This window comes from Lycorma delicatula, chromosome 3, assembly GCF_047948215.1.
Source record: "Lycorma delicatula isolate Av1 chromosome 3, ASM4794821v1, whole genome shotgun sequence".
Lineage (NCBI taxonomy): Eukaryota > Metazoa > Arthropoda > Insecta > Hemiptera > Fulgoridae > Lycorma > Lycorma delicatula.
This window is the reverse complement of record NC_134457.1, coordinates 25,180,846-25,203,151: the sequence shown is the minus strand read 5'-3', so window position 1 is coordinate 25,203,151 and position 22,306 is coordinate 25,180,846. Positions and strand designations below refer to the sequence as shown.

General features: G+C 32.3%; 1 protein-coding gene across 2 annotated transcripts in view; it reads left to right on the top strand.

The window, feature by feature from the left end:
* The window catches only part of LOC142321461 (uncharacterized), a 221,734-nt gene that overhangs the window by 145,779 nt on the left and 53,649 nt on the right, over positions 1 to 22,306 (top strand). For both annotated transcript variants that reach the window (XM_075359560.1, XM_075359561.1), the window contains exon 3: positions 15,896 to 16,051. The gene's annotated coding sequence lies outside the window, so the exon portion shown is untranslated. The remainder of the gene's footprint in view (positions 1 to 15,895; positions 16,052 to 22,306) is intronic.

Below are 22,306 nucleotides of genomic sequence, written 5' to 3'. Positions count from 1 at the left end.
ATTCAAATCCGTATAAAAGTAACTGCCTTTACCAGGATTTGAACCTTAGAACTCTCGAATTCGAAATCAGCTGATTTGAGTTGACGAGTTCAACCATTAGAATAACCTGAAAGGTAGTTGGATCGCAAAAATTATCCAATCTCACAATTTTGTACCTTTTTTCACTTCCTTCAGTAATTGAATTAATAATAATTTCTATTATTAGTAATAATAATAGCACAGCCACGAAATTGTTAAACTGCATAACTTTTGTGATTAACAATTTTACTCTTATCTTACCTGTTAATCAATCGATTTGAACAAATGAAGTGACATTTTGTTTACAATTAAATCTCAAAGTTTGAGACTGGAGTATGATATAAAATATTTTTAGAGTATGAAATATATCAATTCTAATCGAAATTCGAACTCAGAACCATTCGGATGAAAAACAAATACGCTACCACTCCGCCTCTATGCAGGTCGATTATTATACTAGAATAGAATAAAAAAATTGCTTTCTAGTTACCATTGAGATCTTCTCTGAAAATTAATGTTTCTTAAAACTAAACAAATATACCTGAGTATTTCTGGAATGAACTGAAATGAAATCCCAAATTTTGAATTCACACAAATCAACTAGTTTTTTTTTATTTTTATTGGTTTAATAATAAAGATCGAATTTTTATTGAATTGTATTGAACATATACTTGAATAGATATCAAGGTCAAAAGACAAGCGTACAATATATACTTACCCAATACACCAGTATCTTTATGAAAATTAAATTTAAAAAAAGTATTTTATTCAAAGATTCTTTTCTACAATTCAGCTTATTTCGTTAATATTCAACAGCGAAACTGATCTATAAGAATGACACGGTGACTTTTTTTAAATAGCTTTGGTGAAAACTTACCTTTTTATTATCCACGGAACAATAACATCAGTCTGGTAACTTTATTTTTTCTTTAAAAAAAGTACAATAAGAATAAAATAGTGGAATTCTCCTTCTTGACAATAATGATTTATATTGTAAAAAATATTCAAAATTTGCAAACTCATTGTAACACATTTTATTGTTAAGACAGTTTAACTGTCATTTCTATTACTACCAGTTTACAGTTGTTCATTATTCTTGATTTTATTAAGCTTTCTTTTAAATGCATTTATTTTTTTTTTAGTGAAACAGATTTTATAAAGATGTTCAGTATCATATTCAAAGATGTTATATTATGTATTATTTGTATCAATTTATACATATAATCTTATTTATAAAATTGAATGTGATTTCTTTTACTTAATAATTTTTTATTCTTTTATTGTTAAACCGGGTTTTTTTTACTACTTCCGATTACTTTTGTACAGTTTATTGATCTCTGTGCGGTTTTGTATCTATATTAAGCTGATGATTTGATGACTACAGTACTTGGTACTGTACGAACCTTAACGTAATGGCTGATTGAACAAAGAATACTACCCACTAAATCACGGATGATTTTAAAAAGTGATCAAATGAATTTATATATGGTATATAAAGAGCCTGTCTTTTCAGTAGTTTTCATTAAAAAAAAAAATTAATATTTTTATAAAGGTCTTTAAACGAACACAAAAAAATCCCTTTCGGTACGCCGGATGGCGGAGGTAGATTTCACCGATGCTAAGAAGGGGATAAAAAAGATTTCCACCTTAAAGTTAAGAAAAACTCCAAATTTATTCAATACCACAACGGTTGCATGTGAAAAAAAGTTACACATATTTAGCATACGACAAGCTTCATCTTCTTACGATTCCAGCAAAATTTTGCTCATTCCTTGCCGTAAGAGTTGGTCAAATTAAATTGTTTCAGACAAAAGTTTTAGGTAATGTTTAGAGGACTAAAAACCACTTTAAACAGATTCGATACTGTGCCTATTAAGGGAGGTATGATTTTGTTGTCTTCGAAACCCCATTTTTTCCAACCCCTAGGCCAATGGTTGATGATATCAAAAAACTTTATTTCTATAAGTTTTGGGCCCTTATCCAGACAATAATAGGAACTTTAAACGAATTCGATATTTTACTTAATAAGAAGTTATAGCGATTTTTTTTTCGAAAAGTCCTTCTATTTCCACCACCATGGTCCGATTTTGCCCATTAACGAACTCGACCAAGATTTTGGGTCGTTATATTTTATGTATGAATTTGAAAGTGATTGACGCAAAATTACGGCAGTTATCGTGTCTACAAGAAAGTGAAATATATATATTTATATATATAAACTTTCGAACTGACGGTGGTTTTGGAGTCCGGGGGTTGTAAAAAGCGAAGATATGTGAACATTTTCCGGAAGTCGGATCATGGTACCCATTAAAATAGGTAGCTTTATTATGAAATCTACCTAAAAGTTGGAGTTGACTTTTAATAGAAATCATTGGCTCTTTCATTTAGAACAAGTTAACTATAATCTCGGAATATATTTTTTTTTTTTTTTATAAATAATTATGTATATTTGTTAAAGGCCGATGTTCGTGGTGTAGCGATAGCGTTTAAGCATTTTATCCGGAAGTTTCGGGTTCAAATCTTGGTCAGGCAAGGCATTTTTCACACGCTACAAAATTTTTGGTGGGCTTTCTCCCCTTCAAGTCAGTCATAAACATTCACCACGCATCTATTCTTTATTTGAAAGGGAAAAGTTGTTAATAATTAATTTTTTTAAATGTTTAATTAATTAAAATGTTAATCTTAATGTATGTTTATTCTAAACTTTTTTAATCCTTTTTTTAAACAGACTATAAGGAGAAGGTTTCGATTAGAAATTTGATTTAATTAAAATAAAATCCAGATGAATTTTACCTGATTAATAACAAATTAAAATTGATGAAAAAATAATTGAAATTTTACTATTTTGGCATTTGGCTTATAAATAGACGGTTGAAAATTCGACTGACCGTCACGAAATTTTTTTGGACTTGATATCGCTACATATGCTTGAAGCTTGTGCGTCGGATATGGAAATGGAATTTTTTAGCGTACGAAAAATGTCATGCCTGACCGGGATTCGAACCTGGGACACGGGATGAAAAGCCGAGACGCTACCACTCCGTCACGGAGATTGGCATTTAATATATAAAGTATAGAGCGACACGTACAAATATAATTTTCAGTTCGAAAGCTGATTTAAGGTACTTAATTATATCAATCATCATCTATTGCATAAAGCCGAAACAGTAATAGATGAAAAAAAATCAATGGATTAGTTTTGGAGAAGGAGCCATATTCAGAATCTAAATTATCATTAATAACTTGTATACGAGTATATCAGCCAAAAAAAATGGACAGTACAAGTACTGTATTCAATGTCTTCATCATATTCTGTTAATAAACAACTATTTTGCCTTGCTTTGGTAAGCAGTCGAATGGAATAAAGAAGCCGGAACATAATTCATTTAAACCGTATATAATTCATTTACATGTTTTCTAAGAACTAATAATAATGAAAATATGATAAAATTGTATTTACTTTTCATCAATACAAAGATAATGTACATATAAACAAAATTTTAAGGGCGTAACCAGGTTGGGTTGTCTGCCAGAATTGAAATAGAAGTTGATTAGTTATTAATAAGAAAGCCTGCTTCAAAATTATATAAATAAAAATAAATTTTAATATAAATGCTGTATTTCTGTATGAATATTCATAGTAGTTCCATCTGATAAGAGTAATTAAATAATACTGGTGATAAATATATTCCGGTTAGCAGTAACTGTAACGAACCAAAAATAAATTAAATTTTTATTATAATATAATTACTGATTATAATATAAAATTATAATATAAATTTCTGTACGAAAATTTGGAATCCTTAATTGATACTATGAAAAAGAAGCGAATTTCTTTCTGTGCACACTTGTTAAGATTACCGCAGGATAGGATTAATAAGAGAATTATCGATCAATTTTAGTCTTTAAAAAATCCGCCATTATGGATTAAGAAATTAAAGAAGATACGCAAGAATTAAATTTGATTTCGAAGATTTACTTAATAAATCCGAAAAATTAAAATTTGTAATTAAAGATCCGAATACCAACTTTAAAGTAAGAACTTTTAATTATACAAAAATAGTTTATTCAGAAGAGGATCGTAAAGCAAGATCATTAAGAATGACTAAATATTGGGAGAAAGTAAAAGCTAAGAACTTAAAGGCCGAAAGATCGGCAAAAAAGACGAATTATTATGACTAAAGTGGTCCTTTGCGGCCTTAAAAGTAAAAAAAAAAATACCGACAATGGAAATAATGAGTATGTCATCATGCTTAGCCAATTCATTATGTTCAAACATACACTCATAAATAAGGGATGAACGTTCAATGTCCTTAATAGAATTACAAATTATGCACGCAAGTAACGAAACAGAATTGTAAATTATTCAACAAAGCACACGCGCTTTAATAACAGAGTGATAAATCGTGTCCTTAAACGATTTAGAAATCAAGAAAACAAAATCTATTCTGTAATTAGATTACTTCAAAATAAATCAGTTAAATCGAAATAATTTTATCCGTACCATGGAAGGGATCCCAGCCGGTAATTTCATCTTTATACACATGCCTGTAATATTTATATATATATATATATAATTACTAGGATATTTTTCGAGGGTGGGGGATAAGGGAGCTGATGATGATAAAATAATAATAATAATAATAATGAAAATCATTTTATATTGAAATGATTTTTTTTTACTTTGTTGCATTTGAAAAATAGAAAAAAAAATATGCTTAGATTTAATACATCATTTACTACGCAAATAAGAATCATAATATTAGTATATAATTTTTTTAGAATCCACATTTATACTTCACAGTCACACATTTATAATAAAAATTATGAATTATTAGAAAGCTAGTCGTTGATTTTTCTTTCTCGTCATAATATCTAAAACTTCATTCGGATTAACAGTAATATCTCCATCCACTGACAAAGAAATTAAAGAGCTTAATCTTCTATCCCCTGACTTGCAATCTTTTTGACTCTCTTCATTGTGGAGAACGAGCGTTCATGAGTACATGTTGTTATCGGAAGGGTCGCTAAAACTTGCTAGAGATAATGGATATTCGGCAAATATTCTTTATTGCAGTGATCCAGTAATTCAATCACTTCTAGAATGCATTTTAAATTTAATGACTCTCCTAACACCAAATAACATATTCCAGCTGGAGGACAGATTCAGAACATCTATTGTCATAATACATCGCTAAGAGTTTTAGTTCATCCACTTTTCCAGGACTAGCTGAACCTGGTAAAAGTAGTTGAAAACCTTTTGAAGATTCTTGGGACGCCATTTAGCTGCCTACGCATTTGTTTGGAATGTGATAATCAAGTGTTGCATTTCTGTCTTGCGGGAAATTCCCAGCAATCAATTATTATTATTAGTATTGCATCAGAGTGAACGCGGCGCTCACACGTCGAGTAACGGCATTACTCCTGCAGGGTCAAGTAACGGCGGGTTAAGGTACATAGAAGGGGATTAATGACTAGGGAAATGATTATGTATCGATTTATCTCAAATTTTGTGAAAATACTTTTTATATGTTATACATTACAAAAATGTAAAATGCTAAAAATGGACTTTTTGGACCTAGCTTACTAGATTTAACCTCTGAATGATAAAGTCTACTGATTGTTAGTCAACAACTCGCTACGTGCGTGATATTAGCATCCCTCCATCGCGGGTTTGCCTGCGCTGTCTAGTTACTTGTGTTTCCCGTCGCGGTCAATTTTTTTTTTTTTTTTTTTTATTTCTCCTTTTTTAGTCAAGTAACCGGGGCTCAGGTGCAGCCAGTCGCGCCGCACAAACAGTGTCAGTGGCAGTGACAGTTTTGGTTACCCGCACTTCGTACGGATAAAAATGTATTTTTCTCGGTTCTTATCGTTATCCGATAAACACCATTTGGAGATACTTTGATAATTTTAATTTTAATTTTTGTTAATTTTTAATTATTTCTATTTTACGTTTTTTAGTCAAGTAACCATAGGCAGGTACACCCAGTCGCGTCACACATACACTAACAGTGTTATGTCGGTAGAACCGCCGCGCCGAATCCCGTCGCACCCCTCAAAAAATCGAAATTCAATAAAACCTGAAAATGGTTTTTAGATATTTATCTGAAAACCATTTTCAAGCCCAATCTAGTGAATGCCTTCTTCAGTAGTCAAAAATGGGAAAAATTTGCAATCATTTTTCAAATCTTTTTATCTTTCTCTACTTCTTTCAAGATCGAATTTTAAAAATGTAGAAATTAATTTTTAGGTATTCACATGAAAATTATGTACTGTACACCAAAAATCGTTGTTATCTTCACTTCTTACCGAGAGATTAAAAAATTGTTAATCTCATTGTTACTCCATTTTAACCCATTACACTTGTAATTTAAAAAAATCCTTTCTTAGTCTACACTTAGACCGTAAGAAGAACATGTATACAAATTTTTATCAATTTACCTTCAGTAGTTTTTGCTGGGTGACGATGAATCAATCAGTCAGGACGAGTTGCTTTATAGTACAGATGTATATACACATATTTAACAAAACTTTACTAGACATATTATTGGCATTTAAAAAAAAATTAATGCATTCAGTACAAGATATTTTTTTTTTTTTTTGTCTTCAGTCATTTGACTGGTTTGATGCAGCTCTCCAAGATTCCCTATCTAGTGCTAGTCGTTTCATTTCAGTATACCCTCTACATCCTACATCCCTAACAATTTGTTTTACATATTCCAAACGTGGCCTGCCTACACAATTTTTCCCTTCTACCTGTCCTTCCAAAATTAAAGCGACTATTCCAGGATGCCTTAGTATGTGGCCTATAAGTCTGTCTCTTCTTTTAACTATATTTTTCCAAATGCTTCTTTCTTCATCTATTTGCCGCAATACCTCCTCATTTGTCACTTTATCCACCCATCTGATTTTTAACATTCTCCTATAGCACCACATTTCAAAAGCTTCTAACCTTTTCTTCTCAGATACTCCGATCGTCCAAGTTTCACTTCCATATAAAGCGACACTCCAAACATACACTTTCAAAAATCTTTTCCTGACATTTAAATTAATTTTTGATGTAAACAACTTATATTTCTTACTGAAGGCTCGTTTAGCTTGTGCTATTCGGCATTTTATATCGCTCCTGCTTCGTCCATCTTTAGTAATTCTACTTCCCAAATAACAAAATTCTTCTACCTCCATAATCTTTTCTCCTCCTATTTTCACATTCAGTGGTCCATCTTTGTTATTTCTACTACATTGCATTACTTTTGTTTTGTTCTTGTTTATTTTCATGCGATAGTTCTTGCGTAGGACTTCATCTATGCCGTTCATTGTTTCTTCTAAATCCTTTTTATTCTCGGCTAGAATTATTATATCATCAGCAAATCGTAGCATCTTTATCTTTTCACCTTGTACTGTTACTCCGAATCTAAATTGTTCTTTAACATCATTAACTGCTAGTTCCATGTAAAGATTAAAAAGTAACGGAGATAGAGAACATCCTTGTCGGACTCCCTTTCTTATTATGGCTTCTTTCTTATGTTCTTCAATTGCTACTGTTGCTGTTTGGTTCCTGTACATGTTAGCAATTGTTCTTCTATCTCTGTATTTGAACCCTAATTTTTTTTAAATGCTGAACATTTTATTCCAGTCTACGTTATCGAATGCCTTTTCTAGGTCTATAAACGCCAAGTATGTTGGTTTGTTTTTCTTTAATCTTCCTTCTACTATTAATCTGAGGCCTAAAATTGCTTCCCTTGTCCCTATACTTTTCCTGAAACCAAATTGGTCTTCTCCTAGCACTTCCTCCACTCTCCTCTCAATTCTTCTGTATAGAATTCTAGTTAAGATTTTTGATGCATGACTAGTTAAACTAATTGTTCTGTATTCTTCACATTTATCTGCCCCTGATTTCTTTGGTATCATTACTATAACACTTTTTTAGTACAAGATAAGAATTTTTTTATTGTAAGGTAATCTTTGTGTCCCTTTTTGGTAGTACAGATTTTTTTTAATTTCTCGCGTAGAATAGAATTTATGATAATACGTCTAGAAAGAGCGAAAACGTAAACAAAAAAAAATAATAATAATAATAAATTTCTATAGGTAACATTTTCATAGAATTTTTACCGGCGATCCCCCCCTCTCCATCATTTTAATAATAAAAAGGAGTTTCCTTACTCGTATGTTTTGTAATTCAGCTAACTTTAATAATGACAATGATGACGATGAAATGATTGTAATAATAGTAATGGCTTCCTGTGGTGAGAATTAATCATTAGAAAATAAATAAATTTATATGACACTTATTTAATTCATACCAATTCATAAATTTATAAAATGAAATCCATGGAACCTCCCATATACATAATAATAGACAGATGAAAAATTAACAGGAAGAAAGTGAAGGTTAGTTATTGTTGATCTGGTTGTTCACCCGCTGTGAAGGTTTAATCCTGTTTTCTCCTTTCATAGCGATAATTTACAACCGACTATGTTGGTCATATTGATTTGTTTTATACCAGCGACAAAACAAGGATTTTTTTACTATGAGAGAGATAAAATTCCTTCGCTCAAACCAAAATAAAAAATATATAGGACAAAAATTATCGAATTTTATGGGGTTTCATTTTTTTTTTTTCTCTCTGAGACCCGTACTAGAAAAAATACTAAAGCGATCATTCCGCCGATCTCGGTTGCGGAATTTTAGCGTTTCAGTTTTTTATCCGGTTAATCCGCATTCAATTCCGGTCAGACATAACATTTTTTAAATGCTACAGAATTTAACTCCATATTCCCACCCACAATCTTCGAACTTATTCGGTGGATTAATCGATAAAAAAATTATTATAATAATAAAAATGTTAAACAGCCAGTATTAATAACTTTTTTTGCCGCACTGTTTAATTTATAAACGATTCCAACTTAACGAAATTATAAGTAAATTTGAATACAAAAAAAATAATGACTAGCAGAGAGGGGATTCCATTGAAATTCCTAAAAGATGTGTTTATGTATATATATCTTATACAGTATAAATATACTACACACAAAGTTGAGTCCAAAGAACATTGGTCAAAAGCAGTAGCTAAAATTAGTGGGGGTGCTGCCCCAGAAAGTTTTTTCTGAGCCTTTTCAAGACCATGGTTAAAGTTTTCTGTTAAATAAAAGAACCGAAAAAAATGAATCAAATAGAATAGCTGGAAGCAGGATAATAATCTAATTCTTCACTTTATCATATTCAAGAATATGGTACACATAAGGTCAATGTGCTTAAAAGCCGTATTCGGTTTAACCAAATAAATAATAAAACGTCAATAAAGATAATATTTTTTTATTATTATTAGATAATAACCTTTTAACTTATTTGATAATAACTTAATAAAATGTTCGCTTAAAAACACTATAGTCCAATGGTGCTTAATTAAAATTTTTATATTCACAGTAACAAATACATTATTAGTTTTTCTAATTACCTTCTCTTTCGCCCATACAGCGTGTTTTTAGACAGATTTGGCAATCAGAGTCCTTGTTTTATGCCATCTTCTGATCATTACTGAATAAACAACTAAACCGCTTTCATATTCCTTACACCGACTAAACCAGAAAAGGAAACGAACAAAGAATTTTCCTCACATACGCGAAGTAAAAAAAAAAATTACCTTCCACCAGCACGCCAAGATCGACACTGCAGGAGCGACAATGTTCTCTCCTCCCGCAGCCTCACGTGCAGCTTCTTATGTGAGCTGCACACAACAGCCACTCACCACGCCGCCGGAACTGTGAAGCGTACAGTTCCATACAAAGATTTTCTATCTTTTTCATAAACTGGGTGGATGGGTACTGACATTAAGCTTAAGGATTATACGTATATTGTACAAGTATAAAGAAATAATTAAAGAAAAAAGGACTCATTATATTAAATGTTATCGATAATATCAAGTGGAAATAGGGAGTGCTACATTTCCACAGTACCTATACGGGAGTCGCCACTGATCAAAAGTAAAGAACAACAAAAGCAAAGAAAACACCAAAAATATTTTTATCAGTCCAGACAAAGGATAACTAATCAAATAAAAAAGCAATGAAAAAAGTCAAAAACCTACAAAAGTAAGTGGTCGGTTTGCTTGGCATTTCTCCCGCCACCATCCCATTCGGTCGCCCTAAAGCATAAGACCGAATGTCTGTGCCACAACCGGCTACTAAGCCTCGAAACAGTGTCATAACTGGCTCCTAGAGTAAACCTAAAAGCGTGAGCGGAATAAGCGTGGTGCCATCGGCTTACGTGTCCCAACCGCTCAATTGTCATATATTTTCTAAAATGGGTAGGCGCACCCCGTCAACTACTTAAAATATATATGACACCTATAATAAAATTTATTTTGTCTAGGCAGCAATTCGCTGCCACGCCTAGGTCGCTGAATGCCAACTTTCCACCACCTTTCCACCAATTTATAGTGCTTGGATCCGTAATAATTGGCTGGTGAAAAAAGTAAGTGATGAAAAATTTTAATGATGCAAACATCCTAGGGTAACTGAATCACCTGAAATTTCGGAGAAGTTACAGATCTAATATACGCAGTCGCTTTAGGCGCCTTCGTTGTTATCCAGGAGGTTCACCGACAGCCAGATCATATATATTTTTTCAGTTTCATTTTGTATCTTTTACTGATTCACCGTATCTCCTCTCGAACGGTCGGTAATTCCAGATAATGGTGTATTTCATTGTTCGTCACAAACCGCGGTGATTCTACTATATTTCTTAATAATTTGTTTAGTAAACGCTTTACGACTTCGATGTTATTGTCGCTTGCCGTACCCCACAGTTGGATTTCGTATGTTCAAATCGATTTCAGGACTTCTAAGCACAGCAATTGCTTATTAGATAATGATAGTTGCGAGCCCCTGCCTAGCAAGCAGTACATTTCCCTGAACTTAATGATAAGCTGCGTCCTTTTCTCCCTGATATGACTCCTCCACGACAGACGACCAATCAGGTGCCGTCCTAGGTATCACACGCTGTTAGCATGCGGGATAAAAACGCTGTTAATGTAGATTACTTATCATCGTAATTAGTAACTTAAATATTTTTTTTTTTTTTAAATCATTATCCTTAAAGTTTTATATTTTATATCTAAAGTTCACCCTTATTGAAAAAAAATAAATTCATTTTTAACAAGTAGGAATAGAGAGAGTCCTAGACCATTTTTTATAAAATATGTCTTACCTATCCTGATAATTAAAAATATATATCTTTTATTTATAATAATTTCTTACCTGTATAAAATAGTTAAACATAACTCCAACTTATACGTATGCCACATTAAAATTGATATTTTATTATTATAATCGGTATACATTTTTTATCTTTAGATAACAAATTTACCTATCAAACTTGAGCTTATGATTAAATCGCATGATCCAATGAACGTAACTATAATGTTCATGTGATCATCTTTTGTCACCTTACAATTTTTTCCAATCATCAGAGACATGGTATCTTCTTCAAATCCAGGTGATCACTTCCACAACAATGAATATGATTGAGGAAGGGTACCCCTGATATTCTAATTTAAATAATATCACGTAAGTTGTCATAGGAAAACTAAAAAAAAGTAGTTTTTAATTACTATTTTAATAGTAAATTATATGGGCCCCATAATTTTCCATGTACAGAAAAATAAATATTTGTTTATAAAAATCTTTTTTATTTATGTAATATGCTCAACATAACTAACATTGTTTTGAAAAAACACATTTCGATGCGTGTCTTTCAGTGTTGAAGAACACGTATAAGCACAGCTGGAGCTTGTAATGGCGTTGGTGATAGTTCCTTTAGATGATCTTTGTTTCGTATCACATTTTTTTATCTTGTTTTTTCCTATGTATGGAAACTTATGGGTCATTCTGTAATATTACGAGGTATAAACCATCTAAAGTTCTGGAAATTTATAAAGGTGCACGTGTAGCTTCACAGATGTGCTAAGAATTGATTAATAAAGTTAGTTGTTTTGTATGCATTCCTTTATTCATTGTAAAGAACACGAATCGAGACGTGATTGTATTAAATTCAAATTAATTAAGTTAATTTCAATGTGTACGTTTAATAGGATTAGTTCAGATTTTACATCGGCTTGATTTAATCTGATTGATGTCACAGACTAATTAAATTGTTGTTTATATTTTTATATCTTTTCAACTATTTAATAAATTGGAAAACTAGATTATATTATAAATACCATTTAAAAATATCTTATTTAGAATGCCGATTTCCATTGCGGTGTGGTAGTGTCTCAGCCTGTCATCCGGCGGTCCCAGGTTTGATTACCGATCAGCCATGAAATTTTTCATACGCTACAAAAAAATTTCATTTCCAAATTCACACGTACAAGCTTCTCTGTAAACTTCTTTAATGAATTAATTCACCAAGCAAAAAAAAAAGGTTTTAACTTAGATGGCTATTTCGAATGTTATACAATCATCATCATCAGTAAACAATAGAGAAATTATAAATGCTCATTTTACAAGTATGCGCATGTAAAAATTTAAATGAAATAAATAAATAAATAAATGATAAATAACATTAATTTAAGAGTAAACGTATTTTAAGAAAAATTAGAAAATTATTTCTTTTTTCAAAAAAAAACTTTTAGGTGGGATTTTAGAAAAAAAATAAAAAATAAACGTAAAAAATTCAAACTCTTTGTACTTGTAGAAAATCTGTTTAGCAATCGTAAATCTAGTTTAAAAAGAAATCTAATCATTCGTAGTGGCTCTTTAATAGGTTAGATAGATAAAACTAATCTCAAGAAAGATAAAAACAGCTTAAATTTTAAACCAATCAAAAAGATATCCACGCCTATAAATATAATTTTTAGAAAAAGCAACATTTATTATACTTACGATAAAAAACTTAGTAAAACGTTCTTGAATATATTAACTAGTGTATATTAAATACTGGTTCTTATCGGTTCAGCAAAGGAGTTTCTATTTCATTATTAATTAAAGTAAGTTTCCTAAACACTCAATTCCTGTTTATTATGTACATTTTTTTATCACCCGTTTTCAATAAATTAAGTTAGTAATCAGTTTCCTGGCCAATAGTAAACAACAGCCGAATTCGCTGGTCTTCTATACATGTATAATGAACCAAATGCCCCTTTATTCTAGTTTCAATTTTTCTTTTATTTGTTTTACCTATCTTAAATTACAGTTATTATTTTGATAAATCAATTTTGAAGGGTCTTAATTTGTTTTTTTAACATTTCCGGAGAAAGAAGCCAGTTAGTTTTCTAGACATAGTCACAGTCATGTTAGAATTGTGATTTTTTTTTTAATACTTTTCTTCACCTTTTATTTCTTTACGGAAGCAAAATTTCTATTCACGCTTTCTTTAATCCTTTTCTATTGTCTTCTAGTAAGACTGTTTTGCTGCATTCAATCTTTTGTTGCCTGTGATCTTTCTAGTGTGAGGATCAGTCAGATATAAACCGAATAATTGTGTCACGTACGAACGTGAGTAAGTTGGAACGGAGGAATTTTGAAAATGTTGAAAGTCTATTAGAATTGCGTTCCAAAAATTTGACCCGTAATCGGAAATAGATCTGAAGGAAATTTGCTAAAGTCTCCTGAATCGATTTCGTCGAGAGAAAAATAATTTTTACATCGAATAGATATGAGTCCGTCACCACACTCGAGTTCAAAATCGATAGTACGGACTGGCGTAAGATTCCTGCTCTGTAAAAGTGAAAACACACCTATCAGATGGAACAGTCCTTATAACCGTCTTTTGGGAATGGAAAGGCGTATTTCTCATTAATTATTTCCACCAACTTTGCACTGTAAACGCTATTTACTACTACCAGCTCTTGGACAAAGTAAATGTCGCCTACAGTAATTAAAGACACCGTCAGCCGATCAGAGATGTGAATCTCCTTCAGGATAACGCCAGGCCTCACACAGCTGTTAGTACTCAACCCACCGGGTTGGTCTAATGATGGACTCGTCGTCGCAAATCAGCTGATTTCAAAGTCGAGAGCTCTAAGGTTCAAATCTGTATAAAAGTAAATCTAAGATTTATTTTATACGGATATCACATACCGGTATCGTGGATACCGGTGTTCTTAGCTGTATTTTTTTTTTTTTTTTCATTTAACGTGCGCAATGATACTATCACTCTCCGGCCATCATACCGAACGGAAAGAGCAAAGATGTTGGTATCGCTCCTCGAGCCACGCAGGCCCAGAAGGTCCGAAGCATAACGCCTCTCCGGGTACATGGGAGTTGAATCCACTAAACTAAAAACTGCGCCTTATCCCCATTCTAGGAACCGGATTCACCAAAAGGCATGCGCAGCTCCCAGACAGAATGCATCCCCTTAGCGGGCATGCATCGGACTGTGTGATCCTCCAGTCCTGTCCGCTTCAATACCACCAAAAGGTGACGGTTCCACAGAGGGTGTCGCGCACGGGGGATCTGGTGTCCCGGGAGCATTATTACCGCCATCCATCCGCGCTTTTGCAGACAAACGACGGCTCCGCTGCCAGGCTGACCTCTCTCCCGGGTCAATCGGTCTCGCATTGCCGTTCCTCGATACCCAGATCTTCATGAGGTCTTCAAGGCATCTTCTTGGTAGCCAGAATTTATGCTCTTGGTGACCAGTGCTGTGCTAAAAACTAAATCATGTGACGCACAATTCTCGGTCCTTACATCACAATATTTCATGGATAAAATGTTTAATGGTATTGAATGCCTCGTCCAACTTAAGCATTATTTTTTTAATAATGTTGGTTTCTAAGGGCCCAGTAACGCTGTACATGTGCTGTCTTTGAGCTTCCCATCTGGAACAGTGAAACATAACATGTGCTGGCGAATCCACCAGTAGGCAATAGGGACACCTGTTGTCTTCTATGCGTCTCCTCCGATTCAGGTATGTCCTAAAACAGCCATAGCCCATAAGAAACTACGAGAACCAAGCACTCAGCTCCCCGGCCTTCCTTCCAAACCACAACTTGATGTTCCTTATTAACTCGTAAGTCCACCTTTACCTTGTCAGAGGTATCCCATCTACGTTGTCATTCGGCCAGCATTCTATTGTATGCTATATCCCTACCGCGGCCTTCATAAATCGCTGACCTCATCTCTGCCAGCAGTGATGCGGGAGGCATCCTAGCGATGACTTGTAATAAATCGGTCGAGACTGATCTATAGCACATCGCTATCCTCAGCACCAGTTTCAATTAACAACACGTGTCAGGAATGGTTGACCTTGATACTGTACAACACTATGCTTCATTCATCCTCTGAAGTAATACCTTACGGTGGTTCTGAAGGCTAAACTGAAAAAGAGTATTAGTTGGTAGTATTCGCGATAAATTGAACGAAATTTACTGGAAGCCCTTAGAATATCCGTCCCCTGTGATTTCTTTCTGTTTGGACCATTGACTAGGAGGACATCGATTCCAGACTAAGGAAGTTTAACTTTTGATACATTCTCAATTTATTTTTTTTTTTATGAAGAAAATATTCATAAGCTCTCCTTATTATAATTAACATCCTAGAAAGAATGTGTAGAAGTTCAAGGAGATTACGTAAAAATGCAGGAAAATATTTTTTGTATGTTTATTTAATACCAATAAATGTTAAAATAAATTTTTATATTTAACATTGGTTTATGTATAACTGATGTAATAACATTATTTTAACACAGCTGTATTTTTTAGTAAAATTTATTTTTCTGCAGTAAGCTTCTAGATACTTGATTTTTCAATAAACTATAGCAATATAACTCTTATATTAATCACATTATATTGATTAGAAGCTTTTTTTTTTTATTTGTACCTAAATTTTTAACATTATATTTTCATAATTTCTTGTTTGTTTTTGTTTATAGATTCTCAATTTTGAACTAATAGTAATTATGGATTTTGGGATGAAACTTTTGATCATATGCCGATGTGAGGGCAGTTGACAAGATTTCAATAATGCTAATATCCAGAATTTTGTTTTGAAATAGGATTACTTTGTCAATTATTCCACACATTATTACGTAAGTAAAATATTTGGTATTCTTTTGTATTTATTATTGTAACAAGTATTGTTCTTTTAATTTCCATAAGCAGGTTTTGTCAAGAAGAAGAATTACATTTTGAGGTACAAGAAAAATTTCCATCTTTCGCTTATTATTACTTTAGGCTTATCATGATTAACTTTGCTACTACTCATTTTGTTTAATAATACCACCTAACTTACAATTTTACTTTAATCAGCACATGAAACTCCCTCCGGAGAAGGGAGTGCATTGCTTCCTCCAAACATTAGGGTTCCGGAAGGCGTATTCCTGTTTGTCCGAAAGGCGCTAGCACCGAAAGGACTTCAGCAGACGGACTGAAGGGGAATTACGCCGGGAGTATGAGGCACGTATGCCCCTAGTCTCCCACAATCAGGCCCGGTTAATTATTTCGCATAGGTCTAAAGGACCGGAATCCAAAATCCAACTCCGTTCATAAACAAAACATGAAAATCTATAACCGCTATTAAATAAATAATGACCCGACATATAAAAGAAAGACACAGCAGCAAAGCACATTTGTCCAGATTCTACGATTAGTAAGGAGATAATAAACTCCCGCTACCCTTCCGTTCCGTAATAATACCAGATTTACCGGGAAAAAACTGATGCGTATCAGAAGAAAATATGCGAAGTCTCCTCTATTTCATTTAATTCAACGGAAAATGACCTACTCTTTGGTATTCCTTTGTCAGGTTTTATTAGCGCGTGCATATTCCACATTCTAATCTTCCTCTTAAGCCGGCCTCCGTGGCGCGAGTGGTAGCGTCTCGACCTTTCATCCGGAGGTCCCGGGTTCGAATCCCGGTCAGGCATAGCATTTTTATACGTGCTACAAATCATTCATTTCATCCTCTGAAGTAATGCCAAACGGTGGTCCCGGAGGTTAAACAAAAAAAAAATGTAATAAAATAAAATCTTCCTCTTGATTACAAATAAAATATATAAGTATGCTCATATATCTGCGAACGTGCATTTTTGGGTTACGACTTTGGTATTTACAGATAGCTGATTAGTGCTCTTTGTGTTTTATCAAGATACTTTTTTTAAATATTCTTATTCAGAAGGTCGGGTTAGAAAAGTCTATAGAGTTATAATTTTAGTATCACGTTTTAATAAGATTGAATGCGAACCACTATTCAGACGGTTCCATTCTACGATTCAGTAGAAACCGGATATCGGTTCTTATCGATCTAATCAAATCGATTACGTAATAGTGAAGAGCTCTGAATTGGATCGTATAATATCAGTAATTTTTAAATTACTACTAAACTTTCAATTTACTTTCCTTTAAACATCGTCGTTTTTACATCCTACGCCTTATAAATTAGTACTTATAATTTATTAATACTTCATAGATATACGTAATTTTATTATATAATAAATAATTTTAGCTGAATTTGTTGAGCGCTTTATTTGTTTTGTTTTATATTATATAGTTACACCCATTAATCAAAAGTTAAATATCCCGTAAAAATAATTTTCCACCTCTTCAGTACAGATTCATGCTTTTACTGGCTTAATAAACCAGAACCATATACTGAAAATTTTATCGTAATAAAATTGATGAAAATCAACAAATAATTCTATGTAATATTTTAATTCTATTTTATTTTTAATTTTAAAATTTCAAATCTTGTTCATTAAAAAATGATATAGCCTAACAAATTTCAGTCATATGGCATTTGAGGAGAATACATGGTCCATGGCATCTCTATTTTATTTCTATTTTAATTTATTCCTTAAATTGTAAAAAATAAAAGATCAATTGTATATGAAAACTAAAATAAAGGAATTAAAAAACCTTTCATTTACCTCAATTTAAATTGAATTAAATATCTGATTATTATAACATGTAAATATATTAGTAAAAGTCCCCCACTGCAATATCATTTTTGTAAATAGTTGTGTTAAAATACAGTGTCCGGGCTAAAGGTATCCAAAAGTAACAGTTTATGTTAAGATAACAAGTTAATATGATTTATTAATTTTTTTATTTTTATTGAACACAGCAACTCGACAGTTTTAATGTAGATTAGTCAAGTTCAATATGTGCACCTTTTGTAGCTTGGCAAACATCTTTCTTTTTCCTGTTTAGCCTCCGGTAACTACCGCTTAGATAATACTTCAGAGGATGAATGAGGATGATATGTATGAGTGTGAATGAAGTGTAGTCTTGTACACTCTCAGTTCGACCATACCTGAGATGTGTGGTTAATTGAAACCCAACCACCAAAGAACACCGGTATCCACGATCTAGTATTCAAGTCCGTGTAAAAATAGCTGGCTTTACTAGGACTTGAACGCTGGAACTCTCGACTTCCAAATCAGCTGATTTGGGAAGACGCGTTCACCACTAGACCAACCCGGTGGGTTGGCAAACATCTAGATGATAATAATCTAACTCTTGTCAGGTGTGTAGCAGCATTTGCGGCTGTTATTAGACCGACAGTTTTAACAATCCAAACCTCTAAATTTTCTATGGTACACACAACTTTTCATAAATCCTCAAGCAAATAAAGTCGAAAGGAGTGATATCTGGAGATCTAGGTGGCCATGCGGTTGGATTTCCTCGTCCTATCCAGAGTGTTGTTTAAGAACATGGTAGCATCTCAATGAAAGTGTGGAGAAGCACCATCTTGTTGGAAACTGAAACCTGTAGGAATCTGAGAAATAGCAAAGTTCCCAAGCATGTCGAGGTACGTGTGTCCTGTTCCAGTGAGCTCCGTAAGAAAAAGGACCGATGACGCCATTTCTGTGCAAGCCTAACCAGACATTGACTCCTTCACACCCAAAATTGCCCCCAAGTTTTTTTTTTTTTTGTTTGCTTGTACTATGCCTAGAAATTCATTAAAAAAAATGGTAAAATAAACATGCACGCATATTCTGAGCTTAATGCAAAGTGGGATTATTTTCGCAAATTGACCCCCTCCCCCGTTTGAGATTTTGACACCATAATTTCACCAATAAATTTCCCCAGACACACTCTCTTTACAAAATTTCATCAAAATTGGTTTATCTAGTCAAACGTTATTAAGCTTCAGACAAGTCAATGCACGTAAATACGTACGAAAATTACCCCCATTTTTTATTTTTTTGGATATCCCTGGGTCATGAAATATCGAGAAATGCAAAAAAACATATCCCTTCTTTGACTAATCTCCATACTTACCACTTGCAGCAAAACTCTACATAGATTTTCAAAGTTTTTCGCCCACTGCCCACGTTGAGAATCAAACATTTTCTAGCGCCCCACAAAATTTTTAAACTTACCATCTGTTAAAAATAATAATTGCACTTAAGATGAGCTCTTAAAAACAGCAATTGCAATTATTGATTTTAGACGTGGCATATCCTATTTCTGAGTTGAAACTTACATTTTACTTCATATTTTAGTTTGAAATATCAGGAAAACATAATTTTTTTTTAAGTACAGACATTTCCTTCCTAGACCGCCTGAACGCACCCAATTCTCTGCGGGCCTTCTACCGCCACCCCTGAAGGCCTTCAGTGCCCACAAGAGGGCGTTATCGTCCACTTTGAGAACGAATGCTCTAGAGTTATGATACCAGGAAAGTAGAAATTAAAAACCGTAGTAGTAAAGTTATTTGTAATGAAATTAATAATTGGTATTACTGTAAAAAATATATATATCACGTATTAAATAATTTAAAAAGTACTGAATAGAATTGTAAGAATCATTTAGTGTCACAAATTCTTAGTATACTATTTAACTAAAAAGTTTTTACACTGCACTAGAAATGTTATATTATTGCCGATTACTTTGGAGTTTAATAATTTACTTCATAAGAGTAAAAATTTGAGAATGATTGTTTTAATTTCATAATTTTATTAGCCTGTATAATTTAATTTAATTCGTATTTAAACAGTAAAAATAAATCAAAATTTGACTATTTTTTTAACCTAATTAGATTTCACACCCTAATGAAATGTACAAAAAAATTCTTTTTTACATATGTAAAAAGAATAAGTTATTAACTATTAGGTAATTAACCTCTGTGTTGAGCATTTATGGACCGATTTTTTTTTAAAATTATTAGCACTGTTGTAAACAAGATATAAATATTAAAAATAAAAAACTCACGACTTTACAAAAAAAATTGCACATTAATAATGGATAATTACAGAATACAGAAAAATTAAAGAACGTACGGGTGACAATTGTTATATAATGTTTGAGCTGCTACGGTGGATCAAACATACATAAAATGCAAACACGTAAATACTTTACACTCCTTTTTAAGCAAAAATATTTCAAGAACACATACAGTTTTATTAATATCATTAACATAAATGAAAATTTACAGATTATCTTAATAAGTGAAAATTGGAAGATCGGTTGCGAAGATATAACATTTCCGAATAACCGTGAATATAATTGATACATGCAAAAGTTAGCCTTTAACCTCCTAACAAATAACCCATTTGAATTTCAAACATCGGATGATTGTTTACAGAAATATTGTAATGTGCACCCCACTGCATCTCCCAAAACAGCGCTCTAGGGGCATCCCGTTTGTTACCAGTTGATGGCGATTATTATTGGTCTAGCCTCGCACGAGGTGCTCGCATCATCTAACCACTAGCCTCACACGCAATCCCCACGAAAAGCCCATTATTATTAAACAGAATTTTTTTTTAATTTATTTAATATAATTTTATTTTATTTAACGTAATTTTAATTTTATTATTTTTGTAATACTGTTCATTTGAATCATTCAGTTCAAACTCAGCTCGCACAGTGATAGAGACTTACAGTTCGCAGTTCATTAATTCAGTTCATTAAATTTGTACTTCAACCGGCATATCTCCACTACTGCATGTATCATATGTATATATACATATATTTATAGCCTACTATGACACTCCCGGTAACGTAAGAATTCCTACGCTACGTCATACATCTAAATCGGTTCAACCGTTGAACTGCTACGGTGGAACATATGTACAAACACCCTAAATACATTACATTTCTTTTTGGGTAGTCGTGTAATTACAGCAGTTTCAGTTAGAAATTGTTTCTCTTAAAATTGATAAAAAAGAAAAATTTTTTTGTTTTGGAAAGGAATGTTTTTAATGGTACTCAATTGCATAGTTTTAAAAGGAAAATGATTTAAAAGCTACTTATAAATGTTAAACATAAGAAAGAGTTATAAAACCTTGAACTATACGTTATTTGTACTTTTTATGACTACTGTATTTTTTCTTTATTTCTTTACATAACGTTTTTAAATAAACTTTTCACATCTTAATGCTCATACTAACAATTTTTTACTGAAGTTAAGTGTACAAATCATGTACAGTAACAAAAGATGATATTTCCAGAAAAATACTGAATGTCCATTTGTTTTTAAAGAATGAATATTTTTTATTTTTACTCAACTTCTCAAAAAGGAGTGTTATGTATTTAGGGTGTACTGTATGCATGTATGTTTTTTCCACCGTAGCTATTCAACGGCTGAACCGATATATATGTATGACCCCGCGTTGGAATCCTTACGTTTCCGGGAGTGTTATAGGCTATAAAATATATATATATATATATATATATATAAATACTTGGTAGTTGTTTTGTAATTTTTAATATGACTCTCTTGTTTTCATAATTCTTCAGCAATGTTCTTTTTTTCTTAAAGGGTTTTTAAAAATATCGTTACTTTTTTTACACGATTCTGCTTCTTATACTTTTATCTATTCTTTTCATACTGCATTTGCAACTTATTAATTCAAATAAGGTTACTTAGCTACAGTAAATATCTCGATTTGGATGTATTAATAAAATTATAATTAAAAAAAAAGCCGAAAACAGTTGCATTATTTTCTCGGCAAAGTCAAAAAGAAATTATTTGTAAAAAAAAAACTATTCTTTGATTTGAGTTAAATTTTGAGATACGGAATCCAAGATGATCGTACCTTCCCACCCCTATTTTGATTAATTATCAAAATTAATTACAACCAGTGATCGATATTTTTAAATCATAAAAAAACATTATCATACAAACATTAATAAAAATCAGTCAATCCATTCTGAAAATATCGAACAAATTGATAATTGACGAAAAAAGAACAGGTTTTTTATCCCACTCTGGATTAAATTGCCCAGATACATAATAAAAGTTATATATTTATGTAATGAAATTATCTAATTAGTATATGAATATGATTTTCTATCCAAAAACGACAAAAAAGAAGAAAGGGTTTTTGTTCCCACCC